We start from the raw sequence: 13,018 nt of genomic DNA on the forward strand, positions 1-13,018 counted from the left end.
GGAGATTTTGGGCTGAGACAATGGGGTTTTCTAAATACACAATCATGTCATCTGCAAACAGGGACAATTTGACTTCCTCTTTTCCTAATCGAATACCCTTTATTTCTTTCTCTGGCCTGATTGCCCTGACCAGAACTTCCAACACTATGCTGAATAGGAGTGGTGAGAGAGGGCATCCTTGTCTTGTGCTGGTTTTTAAAGGAAATGTTTCCAGTTTTTGCCCATTCAGTATGGTTTTGGCTGTGTGTTTGTCAAAAGTAGCTCTTATTATTTTGAGATACATTCCTTCAATCCCTACTTTATTGAGAGATTTTAGCATGAAGAGCTGTTGAATTTTGTTGAAGGCCTTATCTGCATCTACTGGGATAATCATGTGGTTTTTGTTGTTGGTTCTGTTTATTGATTTGCGTATGTTGAACCAGCCTTGCATCCCAGGGATGAAGCCAATTTGATCATGGTGGATAAACTTTTTGATGTGTTGCTGGGTTCGGTTTGCCAGTATTTTATTGAGGATTTTTGCATCGATGTTCATCAGGGATATCAGTCTAAAATTCTCTTTTTTGTTGATCTCAATCTCCATGCTGGGAGATCCACTGCTCTCTTCAAAGCTATCTGACAGGGGCATTTACCTCTGCCGAGGTTTCTGCTGCTTTTTGTTTAGCTATGCCCTGTCCCCAGAGGAGGAGTCTACAGAGGCAGGCGGGCCTCCTCGAGCTGTGGTGGTCTCCACCCAATTCGAGCTTCCTGAGGGGCTTTGTTTACCTACTTAAGCCTCAGCAATGGTGGGCACCCCTCCCCCAGCCTTGCTGCTGCCTTGCAGTTAGATCTCAGACTTCTGTGCTAGCAATGAGGGAGGCTCCGTGGGCATGGGACCCTCTGGGTCAGGTGTGGGATATAATCTCCTGGTGTGCCATTTGCTAAGACCCCTGTAAAGCACAGTATTAGGGTGGGAGTTACCCGATTTTCCAGGTGTTGTGTGTCTCAATTTCCTTTGGCTAGGAAAAGGAATTCCCTTCCCCCTTGCACTTCCCAGGTGAAGCGATGCCTCCCTCACCCTGCTTCAGCTCTCGCTGGTCGGGCTGCACCCGTGGACCAGCGCCAACTGTCCGACATGCCCCAGTGAGATGATCCTGGTACCTCAGTTGAAAATGCAGAAATCACCCATCTTCTGTGTTGCTCATGCTGGGAGCTGGAAGCTGGAGCTGTCCCTATTCGGCTGTCTTGGGTGCGCCCCCTGCCAGTATTTTATTGAGGATTTTCACATTGATGTTCATCAGGGATATTGGTCTAAAATTCTCTTTTTTTGTTGTGGCTCTGCCAGGCTTTGGTGTCAAGATGATGCTGGCCTCCTAAAATGAGTTAGGGAGGATTCTCTCTTTTTCTATCAATTGGAATAATTTCAGAAGGAATGGTATCAGCTCCTCTTTGTACCTCTGGTAGATTTGGTTGTGAATCTATCTGGTCCTGGACTTCCCTTCGTGGGTAGACTATTAATTATGGCCTCAATTTCAGAGCCTGTTATTGGTCTATTCAGGGATTCAACTTCTTCCTGGTTTAGTCTTAGGAGGGTGTATGTGTCCAGGAATTTATCCATTTCTTCTAGATTTTCTAGTTTACTTGCATAGAGGTGTTGGATCAGTGGTGATATCCCCTTTATCATTTTTTATTGCATCTATTTGATTCTTCTCTCTTTTCTTCTTTACTAGTCTTGCTAGCAGTCTATCAATTTTGTTGATCTTTTCAAAAAACCAGCTCCTGGATTCACTGATTTTTTTGAAGGTTTTTTTATGTCTCTATCTCCTTCAGTTCTGCTCTAATCTTAGTTATTTCTTGTCTTCTGCTAGTTTTTGAGTTAGTTTGCTCATGCTTCTCTAGTTCTTTTAATTGTGATGTTAGGTTGTCAATTTTGATCTTTCCTGCTTTCTCTTGTGGGTATTTAGTGCTATAAATTTCCCTCTACACACTGCTTTAAATGTGTCCCAGAGATTCTGGTACATTGTGTCTTTGTTCTCATTGGTTTCAAAGAACATCTTTATTTCTGCCTTCATTTCATTATGTACCCAGTAGTCATTCAGGAGCAGGTTGCTCAGTTTCCAAGTAGTTGTGCAGTTTTGAGTGAGTTTCTTAATCCTGTGTTCTAATTTGATTGCATTGTGGTCTGAGAGACAATTCGTTTTGATTTGTATTCTTTTACATTTGCTGAGGAGTGCTTTACTTCCAATTATTTGGTCAGTTTTAGAATAAGTCCAATGTGCTGTTGAGAAGAATATATATTCTCTTGATTCAGGGTGGAGAGTTCTGTAGATTTCTATTAGGTCTGCTTGGTGTAGAGCTGAGTTCAAGTCCTGGATATCCTTGTTAACCCTCTGCCTCATTGTTCTGTCTAATACTGACAGTGGGTTGTTAAAGTCTCCCACTATTATTGTGTGGGAGCCTAAGACTCTTTGTAGGTCTCTAAGGACTTGCTTTATGAATCTGGGTGCTCCTGTATTGGGTGCATATATACCTAGGATACTTAGCTCTTCTTGTTGCATTGATCTCTTTACCATTATGTAATGGCCTTCTTTGTCTCTTTTAGTCTTTGTTGGTTTGAAGTCTGTTTTATCAGAGACTAGGATTGCAACCCCTGCTTTATTTATTTATTTATTTTGCTTTCCATTTGATTGGTAGCTTTTCCTCCATCCCTTTATTTTGAGCCTATGTGTGTCTCTGCACGTGAGATGGGTCTCCTGAATACAGCACACTGATGGATCTTGACTCTTTATCCAATTTGCCAGTCTGTGTGCTTTAACTGGGGCATTTAGCCCATTTACATTTAAGGTTAATATTGTTATGTGTGAATTTGATCCTGTCAATATGATGTTAGCTATTTACTTTGCCCATTACTTGATGCAGTTTCTTCATAGCATCAATGGGCTTTACAATTTGGCATGTTTTTTCCGTGGCTGGTACTGGTTCTTCCTTCCCACATTTAGTGCTTCCTTCAGGAGCTCTTGTAAGGCAGGCCTGGTGGTGACAAAATTTCTCAGCATTTGCTTGTCTGTAAAGGATTTGATTTCTCCTTCATTTATGAAGCTTAGTTTGGCTGGATATGAAATTCTGGGTTGAAAATTCTTTTCTTTAAGAATGTTGAATATTGGCACCCACTCTCTTCTTGCTTGTACGATTTCTGCCGAGAGATCTGTTGTTAGTCTGATGGGCTTCCCTTTGTGGGTAACCCAACCTTTCTCTCTCCCTGCCCTTAACATTTTTTCCTTCATTTTAACCTTGGTGAATCTGACAATTATGTGTCTTGGGGTTGCTCTTCTCTTTATGGTGTTCTATTTCCTGAATTTCAGTGTTGGCCTGCCTTGCTAGGTTGGGGAAGTTCTTCTGGATAATAACCTGAAGAGTGTTTTCCAACTTGGTTCCATTCTTCCTGTCACTTTCCAGTACACCAGTCAAACAGATTTGGTCTTTTCACATAATCCCATATTTCTTGGAGGCTTTGTGTGTTTGTTTTTACTCTTTTTTCTCTAAACTTCTCTTCTCACTTTATTTCATTATTTTTATCTTCAAACACTGATATCCTTTCTTCCACTTGATTGAATAGGCTATTGAAGCTTTTGCATGCATCATGTAGCTCTCCTGCCATGGTTTTCAGCTCCATCAGGTCATTTAAGGTCTTCTCTATGCTGTTTATTCTTGTTAGCCATTCATCTAACCTTTTTTCAAGGTTTTTAGCTTCCTTGCAATGTGTTTGAACACGCTGTTTTGGCTCAGAGAAGTTTGTTATTACTGACCTTCTGAAGCCGACTTCTGTCAACTCATCAAACCTATTCTCCGTCCAGCTTTGTTCCGTTGCTTGTGAGGAGCTGCAATCCTTTGGAGGAGAAGGGGCGCTCTGGTTTTTAGAATTTTCTGCTTTTCTGCTATGGTTTCTCCCCATCTTTGTGATTTTATCTACCTTTGGTCTTTGATGTTGGTGACCTACAGATAGGGTTTTGGTGTAGATGTCCTTTTTGTTGATTTTGATGCTATTCCTTTTTTTTGTTAGTTTTCCTTCTAACAGTCAGGTCCCTGAGCTGCAGGTCTGTTGGAGTTTGCTGGAGGTCCACTCCAGACACTGTTTGCCTGGGTGTCACCAACGGATGCTGCAGAACAGCAAATATTGCAGAACAGCAAATATTGCCGCCTGATCCTTCCTCTAGAAGCTTCGTCCCAGAGGGGCACCTGCCTATATGAAGTGTCTGTCGGCCCCTACTGGGAGGTGTCTTCCATTTGGGCTACATGGGGGTCAGGGACCCGCTTGAGGATGCAGTCAGTCTGTTCTTAGAGTTCAAATGCTGATTTGGGAGAACCACTGCTCTCTTCACATCTGTCACACAGGAATGTTTAAGTCTGAAGACGTTTCTGCTTCCTTCTGTTCAGCTATGCCCTACCCACAGACGTGGAGTCTATAGAGGCAGTAGGCCTTGCTGAGCTGCAGTGGGCTCTGACCAGTTCGAGCTTCCCCAGCTGCTTTGTTTACCTACTCAAGCTTCAGCAATGGTGGATGCCCCTCCCCCAGCCAGGCTGCAGCCCCGCAGGTTTATCTCAGACTGCTGTGCTAGTAGTGAGCAAGGCTCCATGGGTGTGGGATCCACCAAGCCAGGCATGGAAGAGAATTTCCTAGTCTGCTGGTTACTAAGACTGTGGGAAAAGTGCAGTATTTGGGTGAGAGTGTCCCGTTTTTTCAGGTACAGTCTGTCACGGCTTCCCTTGGCTAGGAAGGGAAATCCCCCAACCACTTGTGCTACCCGGGTGAGGCAACGTCCCACCCTGCTTCAGCTCGCCCTCTGTGGGCTGCACCCACTGTCCAACAAGTCCCAGTGAGATGAACCAGGTACCTCAGTTGGAAATGCAGAAATCACCCATCTTCTGCTTCAATCACACTGGGATCTGCAGACTGGAGCTGTTCCTATTCAGCCAACTTGGAATGGGGGGTTGAGTGAATTTAATGTATGAAAACAATGGCATTCCAACTTAGTGGAAAGGAATGGTTTCTTTAATAAATGGTACTGGAACAATTGGCAATCCATATGTGCCATTTTGGATTATAATCCACACAATCCAAAAATAATAAGTTAGACTTCTATATTAAAATTTCAGCTGCATAAAAGATAAGTGGGATAAAAGATTTTAAAATATTAGAGAACATGTGAATTTAAGGCTGAGGATACCATTTTCACTAATATAGCAAACTCAGAAATTATAAAATAATAGAGAAACATATAAAGAATTTTCAGGGAGAGCAACTTAAGATGACTGAGTAGACACAGTCAGGAGAAACGTTTGCCACTGAAGGATCAGGACATCAGGCAGACAGGGTGCACTTCTACCAGGTCTTCAGAGGGAAGGCATTGAGAGTGAATGGATGGAAGATACAGATGCTAGGCTGAAGGGAGAGGAAGCTGGGAACACCACTGGGACTTGTTCCTAGCCCACAACTCCTCTTGGGGAATGAGTGAGTTGAATAGGCAAGGAGCAACCCACTCTTGCCACAGGTCTCTGTAATCGTGGCACCAGGATATGCCATGATCCGCATGAACACTTGAGCTGGCAGAGAGAGCTGCTTATAGAAGTGGTAGGGGCAGAACTCCAGCCTATGTGAAACTCAGAGGGTTTGGTGCGGGAGCATCTATAGTGGAGCACAGCCAGGGATGACCATCCCCAAGGCTCACCTTGCTCCCCTAGGAGACTTTAGCCCAAGGGAAACTGTCATACCTGAACAATACAGGGCAGTCTTGCCATTGAGATGGGGCTGGTCTGACCTGAGCACCCCTTGGTCGGCTGGTCTCCTTGGGGCCACAACATGGCTGCACCTGCTTGCAGTGCAGCCTTGGGTGCCCATGTGGAGTGCCTTTTGGGGAGCTCCCAGCATAGTTCCTGCACTGGTAGATTGTGACTTACTGGCAGAGAGCTTCAGCAGAGCAGTACCAGTCTGCTTGCACCCTCCCCCAACTGCAGCCTCCCCCATGCCACTTTGCCTGTACAGTCACCCACAGCCAATGCCCAAATTGTTTTACCAGCACGAGTGTGCAGCAGCAGACCTTGTCTCCACTTCTCTACCAGTGTATGGGAGCATGTAGACTCTGCCAGGTCACTGATGCCAATATGAGTGCACCTTGCCAACCCCCCCACCCCGCACTATGCTGGCATTGCCATCAGAGTGCTTGCAGGCACACAGACAGAGAGCCCTACACCTGCTGGCACCCAACCCCTGCACCAACACTGCTGCCAGGGTGAACTATGCATGGTCACCAGTGGACTCACCCTGCACCCTGTGCTGCCACAGCTGCCCACATGAACATGCGCATAGAAGGCACACATAGTCCTGTGCCCCCCAGTGCCCTGCTCCTGTGCTAACACTGCCACTGGTGTGAGTGCACGTGTGGATGCTGGAGGGACATCCTGGTCCTTCCCCTGTTCTGTGTTGCCATTGCTGCCACTGCAGATGCTGCCATTGCAAACACCCACATGGAGGACAGCACCCCTGCAACCACCAACTCCCTGCTGCAGCCAAAAAGCACGTACCCAACCACACTGCCACTGCTGCTGGCATGTGCAAATGAGGACAGATCCCACCACCACTGCTCTATGAAGCACTTTGGCTAGCACCACCTATCGGAACGTTGTGGCCAGTGGACCAGGAATGCATTGGTTCCTTCAGTGCAGCAGGTTCCTAAACATGAGGGGCCAAAAAGTCAAGGGCCCAATACCGGGCTCCCAGAGTTAAAACAAGCAGTCCATAGTCCTGAACTAAGCCTTGGGCCCCGAAAATCTTCCAACTTATGCCACAATCAACCCCCAAGGACATCAAATAGAATAAAAAAATCCAAAGGACAGCAACTTGAAAGACTGAAGGAACATCAGCCTATAAAGATGACGAAGAACCCATGTGAGAACTCTGACAATTCAAAAAGCAAGAGTGTCTTTTTTTTTTCAGAGTCTTGCTCTGTCACTCAGGCTGGAGTACAGTAGCACAACCATGGCTTACTGCAACCTCTGCTTTCCAATTTCAAGTAATTCTCATGCCTCAGCCACCTGAGTAGCTGGGACCACATGCACATGCCACTAAACCTGGCTAATTTTTGTATTTTTAGTAGAGACAGGGTTTCAAATGGGTTTTTGCCATGTTGGCCAGGCTGGTCTTGAACCACTGGCCTCAAGTGATCTGCCCATCTTGGCGTCCCAAAGTATGGGATTACAGGAGTGACCACTGTGCCCAGTGAAGCGTGTCTTCTTAACTCCAAACAACCACACTAGTTCCCAGCAATGGTTCTTAACCGGGCCAAGATGGCTGAAATAACAGTAATAGAATTCAGAATATAGAAGAGACAAAGACCATTGATATGCAGGAGAAAGTCAAAACCCAATTCAAAAAAATCTAAGAATTACAATAAAATAATACAGAAGCTGATAGATAAAATGGCCTTTATAAGAAAGAACCAAAGCGATCTGATAAAGCTGAAAAAACACACTATACGAATTTCATAATGCATTTGCAAGTATTCATAACAGAACAGACCAAGCTGAGGAAAGATCTCAGAGCATGAATACTGGCTCTCTGAAATAGTCAGAGAAAAATAAAAAACAGTAAAGAAGAATGAACAAAAAAACTCCAAGAAATAAGAAATTATGTAAAGAGATCCAGTCTGTGATTCACTGGTGTCCCTGAAAGAAAGGGAGAAAAACCAAGCAACTTGGAAAACATATTTGAGTTTATCATAAATGAAAATTTCCCCAACCTTGCTAGAGAAGCTAATGTTCAAGTTCAGGAAATGCAGAGAATCCCTGTGAAATACTACACAAGAAGACCACATCTAAGACACATAGTCATCAGACTTTCCAAGATTGCAATGAAAGAAAAAATGGTAAATGCAACTAGAGAGAAGGGGCAAGTCATCTACAAAGGGAACCCATCAGGCTAACAGCAGACCTGTCAGCAGAATCCCTATAAAGCAGAAGAGATTGGGGGCCTATATTCAGCATCCTTAATTAAAATAATTTTCAACCAAGAATTTCATATCCAGACAAACTAAACTTTATAAATGAAGGACATGTAAGATCATTTTCAGACAAGCAATTGCTAAGGAAATTTGTTAACAGCAGACCTGCCTTACAAGAGGTTCTGAAGGGAGTGCTAAATATAGAAAGACCATTATCAGCCACTACAAAAACACACCTAAGTACATATACCAGTGACACTATGAACAACCACACAATCAACATTGCATAATAACCAGCTAACAACATGATGAGAGGATCAAATTCACACATATCAATACTAGCCTTGAGTGTAAATGGGATAAACTCCCCCAATTAAAAGCCACAGAGAGGCAAGTTGAATAAAGAAGCAAAACTCAAGGTTTTGCTGTCTTCTAGAAACCCATCTCACATGTAATGATACCCATAAGCTCAAAGTAAAGGGATGGAGAAAAATCTACCAAGCAAACAGAAAAAAGCAGATATTGCTGTTCTAATTTCAGACAAAACAGACTTTAACAAAGATCAAAAAAAGACAAAGAAGGGCATTATATAATGTTAAAGGGGTCAATTCAATAAAGGGGTCAATTCAACAAGAAGACCTAACTGCCCTAAATATGTATGCACTGAACACAGGAGCACCCAGATTTATAAAGCAAGTTCTTAGAGATCTAAAAAGAGATTTAGGTAACCACACAATAATAGTGGGCCACTTTAATACCTGACTGACAGTTAAGAGAAGTTTATAGCACTATACACCCACATCAAAAAGTTAGAAAGATCTCAAATTAATGACTTAACATCACAACTAGAGGGACTAGAGAAACAAGAGCAAATCAACTCCAAATCTAGCAGAAGACAAGAAATAACCAAAATCAGAGCTGAGCTGAAGGAAATTGAGTCATGAAAAATCATACAAAAGATCAATGAATCCAGGAGCTGCTTCTTTGAAAGAATTATCAAGATAGATGGAACACTAGCTAGACTAATAAAGAAAAAAAGAGAGAAGATACAAATAAGCACAATTAAGGATGACAAAGAGGATGTTACTACTGACCCCACAGGAAAAAACCAAAAAAAAACACTGTCAGAGATTATTATAGTTTCAGTAAAAATGATTTCAGTAGGACAAATAAGATCCTTTCAGACAAGTAAATACTAAGAGAATCAGGATTTTCTTGTCTGCAAAGGATCTTATTTGTCCTTCACTTATAAAGCTTAGTTTGGGTGGAAATGAAATTCTCGGTTGAATTATTTTTTATGAACTCCTCTATTTCCACAAGCTAGAAAACCTAGAAAAAAAAATGGGTAAATTCCTGGAAACATACAACCTCCCAAAAAAAGAACCAGAAAGAGATTGGATCCTTGAATGGACCAATAATGAGTTCTCAAATTGAATCAGTAATAAAAAGCCTGCCACCAGAAAAAGCCCGGGACCAGATGGATTCGTAGCTGAATTCTACAAGAGGTATAAAAAAGAGCTGGTACCATTCCTACTGAAACTGTTCTAAAAAATTGAGGAAGAAGGTCTCCTCCCTAACTCGTTCTATGAGGTCAGCCTCATCTTGATGCCAAAACCTGTCAGACACACACACACATACACACACACACACACACACACACACACACAAAGAAAACTTCAGCCAACATTCTTGATGAACACAGATGCAAAAATACTCAGCAAAATACTGGCAAACTGAATCCAGCAGCACATCAAAAAGCTAATCCACCATGATCCAGAAGGCTTTATCCCTGGGATGCAAAATTGGTTCAACATACACAAATTAGTTAATGTGATTCACTACTTAAAAAGAACTAAAAACAGAAACATATGACCATCTCAATGGATACAGAAAATGCTTTCAATAAAATCCAACATCCTTTCGTGTTAAGAACCCTCAGCAAACTAGGCATGGAAGGAACATACTTCAAAACAATAAGAACCTTCGATGACAAACCCACAGCCAACATCATACTGAACAGGCAAAAGCTGGAAGTACTCCCCTTGAAAATCAGAATAAGACGAGGATGCCCACTCTGACTACTCTCATTCAACTTCTACTGGAAGTTCTAGCCAGAGCAACCAGGCAAGAGAAGAAAATAAGAGGCATCCAAAAAGAAAACGAGGAAGTCAAGTTATCCCTGTTTGCAGACTACATGATGCTATCTCTAGAGAACCCCTAGTCTCTACTCAGAAGCTCCTTGATCTAATAAACAATTTCAGCAGTTTCAGGACACAAAAGCAATGTAGAAAAATCAGTAACATTCCTATTCACTAACAATACCCAAGCTGAGAGCCAAACCAAGAATGCAGTCTCATTTACAATAGCCACAAAAAGAATAAAATACCTAGGAAAATAGCTAACCAAGGGGGCAAAAGACCTCTACAATGAGAATTACAACACACTTCTCAAAGAAATCAAAGATGACAAACAAATGGAAAAATATTCCATGCTTATGTATAGGAAGAATCAATATTGTCAAAATGGCCATAAGGCCCAAAGAAATGTGCAGATTCAATCCTATTCCTATCAAGCTACCAATGACATTATTCACAGAACTAGAAAAAACTATTTTAGAATTGATATGTAACCAAAAAAGAGTCCAAATAGCCAAAGCAATCCTAAGTAAAAAGAACAAAGCTGGAGGCATCACATTACCTGACTTCAAACTATACTACAGGGCTACAGTAACCAAAACAGCATGGTACAGCTACCAAAACAGACACACATACCAATGGAACAGAATAGAGATCCCAGAAATAATGCCACATACCTACACCCATCTAATCTTTGACAAAATTGGCAAAAACTGCAGTGGGGGAAAGACTTTCTATACAATAAATGATGCTGGGATCACTGGCTAGCCATATCCAGAAGATTGAAACTGGACCTCTTCCTTACACCATGTACAAAAATCAACTCAAGATGGATTAAACACTTAAATCTAAAATGAAAATCTGTAAAAACCCCAGAAGATAACATAGGAAATACCATTCTGGATATAGGCCCCAGGCAAAGATTTCATGACAAAGATGCCAAAACCAAATACAGCAAAAGCAAAATTTGACAAATGGGACCTAATTAAACTAAGGAGTTTCTGCACAACAAAAGAACTCTCAACAAAGTAAACAGAAAACCTACAGAATGGGAAAAAAATGTTTGCAAACTATGCATTCAACAAAGGTCTGATATCCAGAGTCTACTAATAAAAGGAGCTTGAACAAATTTTGCAAGCAAAAAACAAACAACCCCATCAAAACTGGGCAAAGGACATGAACAGACACTTACAAGAGAAGCCATACATGCAGCCAACAAGCATATGAAAAAATGCTCCACATCACTGATCGTTAGAGAAATGCAAATCAAAAGCACCATGAGATACCACCTTACACCAGTCAGAATGGCTATTAATAAAAAGTCAAAAAATAAAGATGCTGGTGAGGTTGTGGAGAAAAGAGAATGCTATGTACTTCTGGTGGGGGTGTAAATTATTTTAGTCACTGTGGCAAGCAGTTTGGTGATTTCTCAAAGAACTTAAAATAGAACTACCATTCAACCCAGAAATCCCATTACTGGGTATACACCCAAAGGAATATAAGTTGTTCTGTAATAAAGACACATGCACACATATGTTCTTTGCAGCACTATTCACAATAACAAATACATGGAATCAACTTAAATGGCCATCAACCGTAGACTGGATAAAGAAAATATGATACATATACACCATGGAATACTACACAGCCATAAAAAGAACAAGATCATGTGCATTGCAGCAACAGGGATGGAGTTGGAGGTCATTATCCTACGCAAATTAACACTGGAATAGCAAACCAAATACCACATATTCTCCCTTATAAATGAGAGCTAACCATTGAGTATACATGGACACAAAGAGGGAAACAACGAACATTAGGGCCTACTTGAGGGTAGTGGGTGGGAGGAGAGTGAGGATCAAAAAACTACCTGTTGGGTACTATGCTTTTCACCTGGGTGACCAAACCCCATGATATGCAATTTACCTATATAACAAATCTTCACATTTACTCCTGAACCTAATAGTTGAAAAAAAAGAAGTTTCATCTTCCTTTGACATGGTTAACAAGGAGACCACTTAAGATATGATCACTCATTCTGCTTGTACCCTCATCACACACTTCTTCTATATGATTGCTCTGAGATCTGTGGTACAAGTCATTGGCAGAGAATCCAAGTACTGTGGATTTTGTGACTCCTTGGTAACCACCTATTGGGTAGAGAGCATCCTAGGATTTTCCATGGGTCTTGTTCCTCGCCTCCTGGGTGACATCACTTCTTTGTGGCTGTGTAACCCAATGGCCTACCTCATCAATACCTGGACAGGGTTTCTGTCATGAATGAAATGAAGAGTTATTCTCAAGCTGTCACATGATTATTTTGCTAGTATGTTGACCTACCCCTTTGCACTTGTCTCCAATCTTATGGCTTTCAACACCTGTGGTCTTGCTAGTGGATGCCCTCCTTACTCTCCAAGATATTCTTCTTAGATTATTGGTGCATGCTACATGAAAAGGGAAATATGAACCTAGTAAATAGCTTGTTTTTCTGGAAGATCTCTTTTGGGAAGACTTATTCTTGTAATCTGACAATGTTAATTTGAAGATGTGAGGCAGGAACACCAACTTTTCTAGAGTACCAGAAGTACAGAATTAAGGGAGAGAATGTGGATTTATTTATATTGTGGCACAATTTTTAAATAGTCATTTAATCTTGGGAAAAATTTTTAAAAATCCTTAATTTATTAAAACAAAAAGAAAACACACATGCAGTTATTTCCCTTTGTTATGTGGGAGTATAGCAGAGGTAAGGAATTTGTAGGAAGGGAAGAGGTAATCAAAGAGTATGAGATTGCATAACAATGTTATAATAAAAAATAATAGCATGTAGCATACCAAATTTAGTTAAAATGCATTAAGATATGTATTAAAAGATGGCCACAAAATTTTTGTTAATGATAGATTCCTCAGAAG

The 13,018-nt window shown here is 41.5% G+C and overlaps 1 pseudogene; it reads left to right on the top strand.

Moving 5' to 3' along the window:
• LOC105536138 overlaps positions 1–12,648 on the top strand; it is a 57,297-nt pseudogene extending 44,649 nt beyond the window's left edge.
• The last annotated feature ends 370 nt before the right edge of the window (positions 12,649–13,018 follow it).

Source organism: Mandrillus leucophaeus, unplaced genomic scaffold (genome assembly GCF_000951045.1).
Source record: "Mandrillus leucophaeus isolate KB7577 unplaced genomic scaffold, Mleu.le_1.0 Scaffold1552, whole genome shotgun sequence".
Taxonomy (NCBI): domain Eukaryota; kingdom Metazoa; phylum Chordata; class Mammalia; order Primates; family Cercopithecidae; genus Mandrillus; species Mandrillus leucophaeus.